The sequence below is a fragment of the Excalfactoria chinensis genome, chromosome 12, assembly GCF_039878825.1.
Source record: "Excalfactoria chinensis isolate bCotChi1 chromosome 12, bCotChi1.hap2, whole genome shotgun sequence".
NCBI lineage: Eukaryota > Metazoa > Chordata > Aves > Galliformes > Phasianidae > Excalfactoria > Excalfactoria chinensis.
The window spans coordinates 11,482,542-11,496,257 of NC_092836.1; the positions used below are offsets into that span (position 1 = coordinate 11,482,542).

At 38.1% G+C, this 13,716-nt stretch overlaps 1 protein-coding gene across 1 annotated transcript in view; it reads left to right on the top strand.

Moving 5' to 3' along the window:
• Positions 1-13,716, top strand: part of ARHGEF3 (Rho guanine nucleotide exchange factor 3) — a 99,146-nt gene that overhangs the window by 18,192 nt on the left and 67,238 nt on the right. The gene's annotated exons all lie outside the window — the stretch shown is intronic.

Here is a 13,716-nt window from a genome sequence, read left to right on the forward strand (position 1 = left end):
ACAACAGAAGTAGTTACTCTGAGGAAGTGTGGAAACCATATTTGAAGCATAGTACTTCTTAAAAAATCATCTGTTTTAAAACCAAATAGAAATAACAGAGTCAACTGAGATTGAAAAGGCATTTGTACCGACATGTTTGGGATTTGCAATGTAAATAGAAGTAAGATAGGAAGACATTGGTGAGCAGCTGAAAATCTGCGTTTTCATGATGAAGTCATATGCAAATACTTTGTGTTAGGTACTTAGTGCATATGGTTTCTATCACATTACCTTTAATGAAGATCAGAATTGTGTAGCTGTATTATTGCATACTATAGCTTAAAGAAAGTCAAGTACTCCAGCTGACTTGTAACTTGTGTGGGAAGTAAGGTTTAATGACATATATCATCATAATTCTGCTGCAGCTTTTGCTAGCTGCTAACTGATGGAAGAAGAATTATGCCTGGAATTAGAGCAAGGAACAGAAACAAGTTTAACAGCTTTCACTGCCTCTCCTATATCTTTGTTCTGTCAGTAAAAATGAATCATCCTGAAGAACTGAATTAAAACGGCTCTAGTCAAGAGCAGTTCAGCTGCAGATGGTAATGATTACAAGAGACACATACACGTTCAGAGAATACAACGTTACACTGTTTTCAAAAAGGAAGTCTCACAAATTGGAGATTAACACTTTTGGTAGTTAAAGCTGATCTTATTTTGAGAGGCCCTGAATTAGCTGATATCTAGTAATATTTTATTGCATAAACAGGAAATACCCTTTTTGGAAAATCTAAGAGAATTCAGGATAGTTAACATAATCTAACAGTGATGCCAGACTATTCTAATGAAGCAGACCAATATTTTCCAGCACATTTTATTGGTTTTAGTAATTTTTTTAGATTACTGCTTTCTAACTCAACTTCTCTGTTTTATTTAATATCCTTTCCTTCCCATAAAAGGAGTAGTGGAGTTGAAAATTGCTATGAAGGAATGATTTGCACCGGGCTGCAACTTGAGAGCCAGTCACTTAAAGGAGTTGTATCTTTATCCAGGAGAGCACTGAGAGTATGAGTCATGTCGGCTTCTGTAGCACACACAGAAATGGTGAGAGAGGAGAAATGCTGAAATAGTTAAGGGAAAGAGTAGTTGCCAGCTGCTGACTGAAGTCTCATGCAGACATGAAATGGGCTTTGTAATGGGAGAAAATATTTCCCAGAGGCAAATGCAGATTTAAACATATGCTCAGTTATCATGTCTTAACAAACAACAACACAACAGAAGAACTTTCTATGGATTTTATTTCCTCATTGTGGATGAGATAAGAAAAAATAAATCTTGAATGTGATCTCAAGAGAGGTTAAGCTTGTTTGGTGGCTTGAATCTAAATCCCACAAGATGGCAGGCTTGATCTGAAAGTGATGAGAAAGGGAACAAGTAGCTCTCTGTGCTGGGAAATCACCAGATCATGGTTTGTGATATCGTGTCCCGTGTCGAACTCCCCAGCTTTATTCTACGACTGGAAAAAAGACATAATCAGAGATGCAGTTTTATGGGGATATAGTTAAGGTTGTATTTATAGGTAATACTTAGTGTTTTTTATCTTTGCAGAGGCTTTATTTGTTCTCTTCTGGTGAATGATAATTGCCAGATTCCTGAAGAAAACTACCATTTGCATTACGTATGTGTGGTTCTTTTGTTTCTAGGTCATGCTTTAAACTGTGTCCGCTTTTATATCTCTTGAAACATTTGCTACAGGGTCAGTTATGATTGTGCTATATTTTCATTGCTATGTCACTCTTCTTTTTATAGCTTCTAGCTTTGGGAGTTAGAGCAAACATTTCTGAAACCCATGTTGGTTCCAATTCAATGTCAAGTAAAAGGTAACTAGTAAAAAGTAGTCATCTTTGGGCTGCCCTTAGTGGTATTTTGTTTATAAATGTGTATTAGTGAGTGGACTAATGACATAGCTTTTATACTCTGACAAGAATTAAATGGAATGTTCACAAACAGTGCATCAAGAGATTGAAATGTGACAAGTACTTAGAGATGAAGAATGTCACAAAACTATGATTTTGATTACTTAGATTTAAGGGAGGACTAAAAAAGAATAATCAGCCCACTGGTTTCTTCCTCATGTCTTACAGATGGGGCATATTAGTAAAATCTAGAAATATTTAATAGAAAATATTTAATAATGTAAGAGTCACTTTGGGCTTTCAATATTAGTCACTTTTTTGGTTGGTACAATAATCTCTTAACTGAGAAGCTGAGTCTGTATGGGTTTAACTAAAGGACCTGGGTGTCTCATTTTGGCATGCTATGAGTTCTTCTTTTTTCCTTTCTGGATGAGAAGAATGTGTGCCCACGGGTGATAAATAACACACAGGTATGGTGATTAGACTTGGATTGCTGGTGTAAATAACTGATAAACATCATTGTGGAAGGAGGCCTCAGCATCTCTGAGCAATGTTTTGTTCACTTGTAATCTGAAGTTGTGGCTGTAGCAGATGAGAACACTTTCAGTGCAGTCTTGTAAACATAAATTAATTAGCATAGTTTATACCCAAGGTGAAATTTGCCATCAGCCTTGATTTTTCATTGTGGCTATCAAAGCTCGTGTCACTCAGATACACCTGCTACGTTTTCTTTTTTCCTTCTCTAATACCATCTGAAAAACCACAAAATTGCAGAATTGGTAGCAATTTGCCTTTACACCATGTGAGACATGGTAGGTTAAGTAGAGAAAAAGAGTTTTTTTTCCCCTCTCCTTCTTACATTTCATTAATGTTAAAAATAACCTGTTTTAATAGCAAATCCACAGTGATGATAGTTGTAACATTTTTAGATTGCCCTAATGCATTTAATTATGGCTAAATTTAAGTGATGATATGATACTTGAACCATAAGCTAAAAATGTTTAATATATATGGAAAATACTACATGCTGTTGCAGAATAGATTACAGAAATGGTGGGTTTTTCATTATCAGTGTTCCACAAAACTAAGCCCATCACTGTGTGCTTTAGCATGCCACTGTATCTGATACACATGCTATGTATGTTGTAGGAAAAGTGCTCATTTTTAAAGATCTCGCTCAGGTGGATGCAGTCCGTCAATACTGTTGGTAATATTACGTCTGAGCTAATGGAGGAATGAGGCAATGTTTTCCTGGCTGAGTTGAGGGGTTGCACGGTATGATACAAAGCAGATGGCACTGGTGGTACTCTTGGAAGACCTCATCAGACATGTATGAAGTTGATGGTTCTTTCTGCTGCTGATCTGTCCCATCTCAATTAAATGCTATTCATACTTCGGAAATAATTAGCCCTCTGTGGACCTTTACTCACTGTGAGCAGTTACTTAATGCTTTCTTCAGCTCGGTGTGCCTGCATGTTTCAAAACACACCATTTCTCCAATAATTAGATGATGTTTTCCAGGTTTTTGTAGCGATTGTGTATCCTACACGTTACACCTATGTTACCTTTTTGACCAGGTGGATTTTCTGTCATTTCTTTAACGGAAGGCAAAAGCTGGTATTTGATTGAGTTTCTACATATTACATGTAGAATAGTGTGAATTTCTCCTGTTTTGAAGCAGCTGGGTTCTGAGTGGGTATGCAATACACATGTCTATGGGGAGTGTCAGTATCTGTGATGTATTTTAAAATGTAAAAGGAAAATCACAGTGATCTACTTTTGCTAACTGTCTGTTTTCTGTCACTTACTCTGCTTCTCTCTTAGATCTTCTTGTTCATGATTTTGTTTTGTCTGAGAATCCACTCACGGTTCATATAAGCAGTCTCTATTAGTTCATATACTTGTTCAACATGGAGCATGGTAGAGCATCTGTATTAATAAGGCAATTATTTTTTTGAGTGATGATACACTTTTAGTTTGCTCTCTGACTGTAGAGGGAGCTGGTGATAAAGTCTGCAACCAAAACATGCTGTGTTTCTATGGTAACATCTGAACACTGCAGTATTAGGAAACAAAAGATCAGAAACAAAGGAGTTATTTTAACTTAATCTTGCCTTTTTGTGGGATGAGTGAAGGCTGGAGAATATGAGTTTGTTAAATGGGCTGGATTTTCCTATGGATCCTGAACATTTCTAGAGATAAGTGCTGTAAGAGGATCATTTGAGTATATCATTTTCAAACTGGATACCTTTGGTCATCTGCAAATCTTTTATACTCAAAACATAGCTTTTCTGTTGTAAAGAGTCATTGTATTGCCCTAAAACTATGCAAGGAGAGCCCCAGCTACATCTATAGATTTGTTTCCTCTGATGTGGAAAAGAGGACACAGGACTAACCGTGATAGTTCACATTAATGTGAATTGTGAACAGAGGCTTAAGAGTAATGCATGAATAAAATAAGAATGTTGAGAGGTATTGAACACCTGCAGATGTTTCAGAATATCCACTAGTGCTTTTTAGATGTGTATCTGTAAATGCGTGCACACACAGCCATGTATGGATGTAGGCTTTCAAACTGGATTTCAATGAGGATTTCATTTGTAAATGGAAAGGTTGTATGAGATAATTTGTGAGCAGCTCATAGAGTGCAGTGACAGGATGGTGACTGTGTTACAGTGTTCTGTTTTGCACAGCAGGGGGCTGCATGAACCAACAGCACATGAAGAGATGTCTGTTGCTTTGTTTGTCTGTGGGGACCATGAGAGAATCGTATCTTAGTTTCATTTCAGTCTTAGCCGCCTTCTTTCATTTACTGATATTTGTCCATTGGTTTGGAGGTCTTAATAGTGTTATGGTACTTGATTTCCTGGTAGCTTTTTATGGTACCTGCCTCAAGATATTCTTCATTTCCACTTTGAAGTTTGTTTCTGTGCAGTTTTGCTCACAGTGTGTTTGTAAGCTGTGCACATAAGGCTGGGCTCTTTGACTTGCTGTGTCCTTCTGGTCTGTGTGCTACACATAATTTTCTCCTGATAACCTGAGGATGCATAGTAGAGCACTACTATTACATCTTATTTCTGTTTTACAGCTCCCAAGTAGCCTATTTACAACAAGACAACTCTGTGCACCACACTTCACAAAACTGCATGCAGTAGGTTTGTTGTCATGGTCAGAATAGTTCTCTCATATTCATAGACAAAGAGGAATGGTTTGAGACTAAAAAAGAGGAGATTTAGGTTAGATGCCAGGGGAAAACTTTCATTGAGAGAGTGGTGAGGTGCTGGCACAGCTGTCCAGAGAGCTGTGGGCACCCCAGCCATGGAAGTGCTCAAGGCCAGGCTGCTTGAAGCCCGGGGCAGCCAGCCAGCCTATGGCAGGGGGTGGGGATGAGCAGGCTGCAAGGTATTTTCCAACCCAACCATTCTGTGGCTCTGTGGTGTTCCTCTGCTAATGTGGTAGCTTCATACTACTGAAGAAGCTGTCCCTGCCTCTATGAAGGCCGGTGTCCTCAAATGTTCTCATTCTTTGATTTCTATTTTTTTTTTTTTTTTTTTTCCTAGTGACCAGAGCCCACATGATGTAGTCTGTTTTATTTTCCTTTTCAACATTCCTGCTTTGGACTCTAAATCTCTGGTGTGCATATTAAAGGAAGTGAATTTGTGTTATCAAGCTCCATCAAAGACCTTGAGTGTTACTTCCTTGTCCATTTCAACTTGATCTATTTTAGTGATTCAAGAAGTGTTTTTTGCTCTGCCTGTAGTCTGTGGCTGTATCTTCTGCCAAGGTACTGGTAGTCCCAGAAAACATTTCATTCATCATCAGTTAACAGTTGGTATAGGATTTAGCAACTGCTAAGTGAACGGATGAGGACAGTAGTCTGGTGAGATGACAAGCTGTTTTTCCCCTGAGAAAGCTGCTAACTCTCTTTCTCAGCCTGATCTTGCAATTTAGAAATTGATCAGATAAACAAAGCTCATGTTGTACAGAGCTAAACTGAGATCACTGTAGTTTCTCATTATCTTGCTTTGTTACAAAATTTGTGAAATGGAGAATTTTAACAAAACACATTAATTTTCTTGGCTGTCAATGTTAACTTGCGTAGGAAGGCAAGCTCACTTATTTAATGTACCTCTGTTTGAAAGTCAAGTGTCTAGAATTTCAGGTTCTTTACATGGTGACTGGCACACTTTGAATCTGCTGTAAAAGTGGAAAGGATTGGTCAGGTTTCCATCCAAAGATGATCTGAAAATACTGTAATGCTTCTCTTCTACATTTTGTTTTCACAAGAGTCAAATTTAGAATGAGCTCCTTAAAGCTCTTTGCTTACCGACTCCCAAGTAACCTCCACAAGGCATTTAGGTAATGCCCTCAGTACCATGGTTTAACTTTTGGCTGGTGCTGAAGTGGTCAGGCACTTCCTCTCGATGATCTGTGTGGGTCTCTTTCAGCTGAACTCTTCTATTCTGTATCATGTATCCTCCATCCATATCAGAAACAGTGTAAACACATTTTTTTGTTTTAGGTTTAATGCTTAATGTTTTTCACTTAGTAGTAATTTAAAACTTTTCTCTTTTGAGAAGAGTCTTGTGAGTTTGCAAACTCGGAAAAAATTATTGTACTTTTTTTAATTGATCTTTCTCAGTAGGACATAAGAGGGAGTAGGAGTTGGAAGATGTGAAACCAGTTACTGTGCTTTTCAAAGTACCTAGGAAAGTCAGATTTGCAGGAAGGCGTACAGGTGTGGTTTAAAGAACGCATTGTTTCCGCAGGAAATGGTACATGACTGTGCTGTCTGGGTCTTGCTCGTAACTTTACTACTTACAGTCCATTTAAAAAGAAGGTTCAAAAAATATAAGGCGTAAAAAGGTTAAACTTAAGTTTTATTGTAATTGTGTATGGATAGAGGTGAGACAGATGAGCATGGTCTCTTCAAGAAAGGCTGCCAGAGCTCTTGGCCATTTTGTGTTGTCTCGGCAGGAGACTAACAGTACACGTGTTGCTCTGAACTAACTGCAGCCTTTGCATGGGAAGGGCCTCACAGGGGTGACAAAAGATACAGCATGCTCAGAGGTGTGGGATGCAGCACAGAGCCTGCTTCCACAGGAAACCGGTCATCATCTGCTCTGTTCCTTGCAGTCTCTTTGGGTGTGTGCATGTGGCCGTGGGGTGATGTCTGCTTGCAGAAAGGTGATACTTCCACTGTTATCATGTGTGCTCAGAGCTTTATCTGTTCTTTATGGTCCAGTTCAGGCCATAAAATCACATGGTATGCATAGAGTGGGTCCTGCTGCTTCACTTGATTTCATTACCATCTTCTCCTCTTAGGAATGAGAAAGTAGTTTCTTAGCATTTATCCTTCACAGAGAGCTTTGGATTTGTGAGGCTGTCATTGCTGCACCACTTATCACAGTGGACTGATTCATTAAATCACTCTGTACCTACTCTGTTTTGGTTTGCAGTTGCCAAGACGGGAAGATCTGAATATAGAGATATCAGACAGATAACATTGTTGAGGAATCTTGCAGTATCAGTCAACTGTTTAATGCAAAGGTCTGCTGTATTTGGAGGTGGGGAGAGTAGTGGATGAAGCTGATCTTTCTGTATCAGTTTTTGCTTTGTTTGGAAAATAGCTGTACAGAGACTCATTAATTCCTACAGCAAAAATAATCTTAAAAGTAATGGAAAAGAGCATTGGACACTGAGTATTGGCAATAATTTTCCCTTGAACATGTGTAGAAGTGATGTTTCATTCAAGATTTCTCTGCTTGCAGCCTTCAGACGTTGCTGCATTTTGACCCCTAAGTACTTCATTGCATTTATTTTGTGAGGAGTTTTAAACCCATAAACTGGAGCCATAGGCTTGAAGCTGTCATTTGACTTGGTCTTCTGTCTATAACAATGTACTGTAATTAATTTAAAACAGGTCCTGGGAATGCACCCAAAATAACAGTTAATTCTTGACCTTGCAGCCCAGACATTGTACTGAAGTCAGAGACTGCAGATGAAAAGCTACTAAATCCTTGTATTAATTATGAGATTTGTTATCAATTACCTTTAATAAGATCAAAAAAGAAGGCTATAGGCAGCCTTGCTTATGGATGTGCACAGACAATCTTTTCTTGAAAGGGATGAGAAAATGTCCTTCATTGGCGAATCAATCACAGGTTTACTTTGCAGCATAATCCAATTTCCTGCCTGATCCACTGTTTTCATTTTACATATTAGTTCCTGTTTTTGTAGGAATTTAATTAATTTGGATGGTAAAAATAGGTACATTTGTACATATAGATGTTGATGCAGATAAATTCATGAAAAATTAGAAATGGGTCTAAATCTCTCAATCACATAAAAGGCGCTTTAATGTATATATGTTGATCTGGACAAAACAGAGGATATGCACTTTCAATGTAATTACTGATACTAATGTTAATTATGAATTACATGGTTATGTATTCCTATCAAGATCATCAAAATTTCCTGCATGGTCTTATAAGGTAGTGATGGGGGTGAAATTACTGCCTTGCAGCTGTTGTATTTATATACTAACTACTAGAAAATAACTTCACTGAGTAAGACAAAATGCACTCAGAGCTCCAAGAGTGCATGGTGACAAGGGAGATTTATGGAGTTACAACAAGCAGTGGAAACTGCTCAGTAGTAAAAAGGACTCTGCTTAAAAGATCTATAAATTCAATGGAAGCTGAATAAGACAGAGATCATTTTGTTAAGTATGAGGAGAAAGAAGTTTTTTAAGCCCAGGTGCTGAGAGTTGGTCATACAGATACTTAGGTAACTTAACAGACAGAATTAATGTAAACATGAAAGTACATGGTGTAATTGCACTGTTTTTGGTGAGTGGCTACTGCACACTGAAGCTAAATCATGGGCATGATTTCATGCCCTTGGAAAGGTTAGTTTATTATCTCCAGCAGTGACGTGTGTTACAGTCTCAAGATGAGATAATCAGGTCTGTCTTTGGAAGGAAATTACTGAAGTGGTTCTTGTCACTCGTTTTAAAACACTTCTTCATGAAACAGTAATCTTTCTCAGTAGAACAACCATCTGAAAGTTACAGCCAGTATCTTTCAGTTGCTCTCAGTAATTGATGGCACTTAATAAAAGCAGGTTTCCTCCCTTGACTAACTGGCTTCATGCCATGACTGCGAGGGACAGGCATGAAGGCAGACCATCATATGGGTGCTCCTTAGGACTCAACACAGACAAACCTCTAAGCTGACTAGAGGCTTAAAAGCATAACAGCTTGATTTGACATTCTTTTTGGAAATGGATTTCTGGGGGTCATTTCTAGTTGAAATACAAGCTACTGTGCAGAAAACAAAGGTGCAGATGGGAGCATAAGTAAATAGAGTTCTACAGTCTTGTATTGAATTGCCTTATATCCGAATGTTGTTTTAAATAGCAGTGCCCTCTGTTTTCATTCCTCTGATCTCTCTAACTGCATGTTAGTGAGCTGCAGCTTTGCGGGAGTTCATGTTTACCTTCAAAAAGAGAGCCAGATGGTAGGAATCCAAACAATAAGGCTTTTCCATTCTAGTTTGTTATCAAGAACGTGGTGTGATAGCACTTGGATGATTGTTTTGAGGATGTTAGTAGCTTCTGTGCAGGCTAGTAGGGAGAATGCTGTTTACAAACTGCTGAGAATTCTTTGTCTGCATTCTCTTGGCAAATATTTTTGTTTCTATCTAACCAGTAAGTGCCCAATCTTGCTAAATTAAGTGGATTTCACAACATCTGGTTCTTGATGAGAACTTTCTTCTGTTTTGAAAACAAGATAGAATAGACTTCCATTTCCTTGAACATGAATGTTGTGGGTTTGTGCCTGGAGGGCTGATTTTTCTGGCATTCTCACCCTGGGGGCCATTCAGGCATTACCACTTGAGATTTTTTTTCCCATGGACTGGAGGATCTTATCTACACGGCTGGGTGGAGATGAGCAAACATTTCTTTTTAATGAGTTGTTCTCTTTGTTAAGAGCTCAGCGTGTATCTGTGATACAGCGGTGGGATGGTGTTATGTCTAAAACATTGTTAAATGTGTTATTGACATTTCTTCTTCCAGCTATTATTGAAATACTGTAGGAATAATTCAGGCTGTTCATTCAAAGCCAGGCAGTGAGTAATCCTTCTGATCTTACGTTTTACAATATTCATGAAACAGTGATATTTTCTTAAAGAAATACAAGACAGGGTGCCCTTCTTGTCCCCAGCATTAACACGGCTATACTGTGTCAAAAAGCCAAAACACCATGTCCTTCTGCTGGCTGGTAGCCAGGGCCTGCTTCTATTTCAGCTGTGAGCAGAATTCACGTATGTCAACGGGATGATTCTATAGTGGTGTATCTCAATTGTAATTTATTGCATTAATCTCCAGTAAAAAATGAATGAATGAATGACGTTAGCAGCTTGACATCAAGCATGTGCCTCTTTAGAAGCTGAAATATTAGATCATTAGGAATCTGATTTTTAGATCAAAATTTCTAAGTCAGTCATCTGATTTTTATTTATTTTCTTCATTATATCAGTCTTAATCTGCAGAAATGGGGATGTCATGTAGCTTCTTTGGGTTTTAGTAGTGATGGGACATTTTGCAGTGCTGTGCATTGATTTGTTGTACAAACAAACATATTCTGTGGGAAGCATGGGAAAAGAGTAGGTGTGGGACAGCTCTCTGGTACCTGCTTCAGCGATGCAGGCTTTCATTTGTGTATGCCCAGATTCACTGAGGCTGTTTTTCTTTCTTAATGCTTATGACACTCAGCTCATGATAGCAGGATAGTAGAGGATTATGTCAGCATTCAGAAAGTCAGCACTGCTGCTGGAAATCCTTCATCTGCTTTTTTCCTCAGTGGATATTTTTGTTTCTCTGAGGATAGTAACTTCCAATCTTGTTTATCTAAGAGGGGATAGTTGTTTCCACTTATCTGGCAGTTGGCTGTATGCAATCTTGAAGAGCTCATGTCTGTAGAATCAATCCTTGATAAACTGAATATAAACCCAATTATAGTGAGAGATTGCCTCTAGGAAGAAGAATGTATCATATAAAATCTCCATAGGAACTTAAAATGTTACTCAGTCAAATTCTACTGCATTAGATTTGTTTTTTCCTTTTGGAGAACAAAATGAACCTTACATAATCTCATTCTTTTTATTAAGAAGGTGAAGCCATGCTTTTCTTTTCTTTCTCTGATTTTAAGTCGGTGCCAAAGGTATTTGAGTTTAATGTTATCTATAACTTAAAATATCTGAGAGAATCAAAGCTGTTGTTCAGAGCATGAAGTAATCTTGCAAATCTTGGGCTTCATCAGGTGAACTGCTTGGGAATCTTACAACTCATTATCACAAATAAACCCCAGTATGTTATAATAAATATGCTTCAGTAAGCAGCATATTGTTCAGTACTTTCTGTAGGCTGAGCTAATGACAGTACAAAGAGCAGTTCTGAACAGTAGGTATGATTTTTTAGTTAACTGCATTTTGGTGAAGTATTCGCAGCTGTTTACAGCCTTTATTTTTGCAGTTTGAGAAGAGTTTTTACTTAGCACAGTTTCTCTCTAAGTGTTTTGAGCTTTCATTCTTTAGCGGAGTATTCATTTGTGAAATGCATTTTTATATCCAAGCAGAGGCAGCAGCTGAGTATCATAAACACACATTTGGATATTTGCTTCTAAAAACTGTGGTAGTCAGTGCTGTGTGTGCAGAGAGGCTGCAGGATCAAACAAAGGTGCAAGTTATGTGAGCTCATACTCATACATAACACACGAGAGATAATGCTGTTTAATTTCTTTTTCTTTTTCAATAATGTAATAACTTCACAACACTCAGTGGATATTTTTAGTCTTTAGATTCCTTTGTGCTTAGTACTTACTGTAGTGATGTCACTAACCTCCAGCACAGCACAGGTTGTGCACAAAACACAGTGATTATTCTGGAAGCCAAGCTCATGAGGTATCTGTCTGCAGCTTCCAGTAGTAGTATCTTTGTCCAACTGATTGTTTTATTGTGTCTATTTGTAGTTTCTGTGCATGGGAACATAAAAAACAAATCCTGTGTATCTTAAGGACAAACGTGTTATTTTATGACTTAATTCTTTTCTAACCGTTGTTTGGGTTCTGTCCTGTCTGTAGCAGGAATAGTTATGGTTCATACTCAGCTTTGGCACTGATCTGCTTTGTGAATTGTTACTGCTGATGTTGATAGGTGAGAAGAAAGAAATTGAAGTTTTACTTTAAGCGGGGAGTTACCCATCCAGTAAACAGGATATTCTTCGAAGTGGTGCACTGTAGAAAAAGATTATTTTACAAAGTCTGCAATTGTCCAGTTGTTTTCTAGTATAGTTCTCATCGACTGTGATAGGCAGCTGGGAGGACAGATCAAAAGGACTTTAAGATAGTGAAGGATCAAACTGAGAGCTGTGCATGAGGTCTTGGTTTTGCTAGAACTGTATTTTATTACCTGAGGTATCTTTGGGAACCAGAAGTTGTGCTTTACCTGACTTTGATTTAGGGGTGTGTTCAACTGCAAAGTGCTGGCTCAGGATGCTGGCCGTGACGCGACTGCAATTAGCTGAGGTGGTTTCTAGCCTTGGGAGGGGTGAGACTTCTAGAACAATCTTTCAGTAAGATGAAGAGGTACTTTTGTAGTTTTAAGGTCTTGCTAAGCCTAAGGTAGGCTATATGAAACAGTTGGGACAGGAAATTAAAGTTGATGTTTTCACTATTCTGCCCATGCTCAGACTTTGAATACCCCAGTGAAGTTTTCTGGGCTACTGTTTGGGGCCCAAGGGAGCAACTGTTTCTGACACCATTGTGCCAACCTGCGTTTTGAAAGGCTTCTTTCTGTCAAACCCCATAATGATTCACAGCTTGATTAAAGGCTCTCGCAAGTACAAAACTAATTTTATTGCTTTCTTTTGCTCTTTTCATTTGAAAGTGGGGATCATTTTTCGGAATGAACTTTGGATGGAATAGAAAGTAGGGAAGTAACAGTCTGATCAAATGTAAGTAAGTGGAAGTTTTTAAGAAATGATTTAAGGTCTCCTTCAGTGATAAATGAGTCTAACTCAGAAGTCTGATTTCTTCTGTTTAGGAGAGAGCTGTACACCCAGAATGAAAAAGCAGTTAGCGGCGAGTTTTGATACATTCTATAGGTATCAGGCCTGTAAGTCTGGGAGGACCCACAGTGACAGAAGCGTTCTACTAGTTTATTGGTTAAGCACACTTTTTCTTAAAACTGTTGTGTTTCTTGGGCATGTGGGGCTCTTTAGTAATGATACAGCTTTAAAGAGAAGGGAAACTATAAAAAGCACACAATGTATCTTGGAGAATCTGAGTCTGGTTCTACTCTGATATTGTTTGCGCTTGCTGCTGAACAAAATGGATGCAAAACACTGTTAGAACGATCAATAATCTGTGTAACATCTTGTTAATCACATTCTTTTCTTCTCATAATACTGTTAGAATTCCACTGAGGTTCTTAGGCTGGAAATTGAATTTCTTAATATTTTAACTTAGATGTAGTAGAACTTCTTAGTTGGACAGTCATTGTAAAGCTACAATGTATACTACAGTGTGCTTGAAATACTGGGGTTGTTTATGGCTGACTGCTAGAGAGAAACCTGAGAATATTAATGCCAAGGCTGGAGTTGCATCTCAGTTGTTGTGATCATATCTCATTATTTGCATTATGTTGACATCTAAAAATGTCTACTGTGACCTCAGCTCTATGACATATCGTAAAGTATGTAATTTGAAAATGCTCATACATGCAGTATTTTATACTAGAATAGAGAAGACAGAAAACTA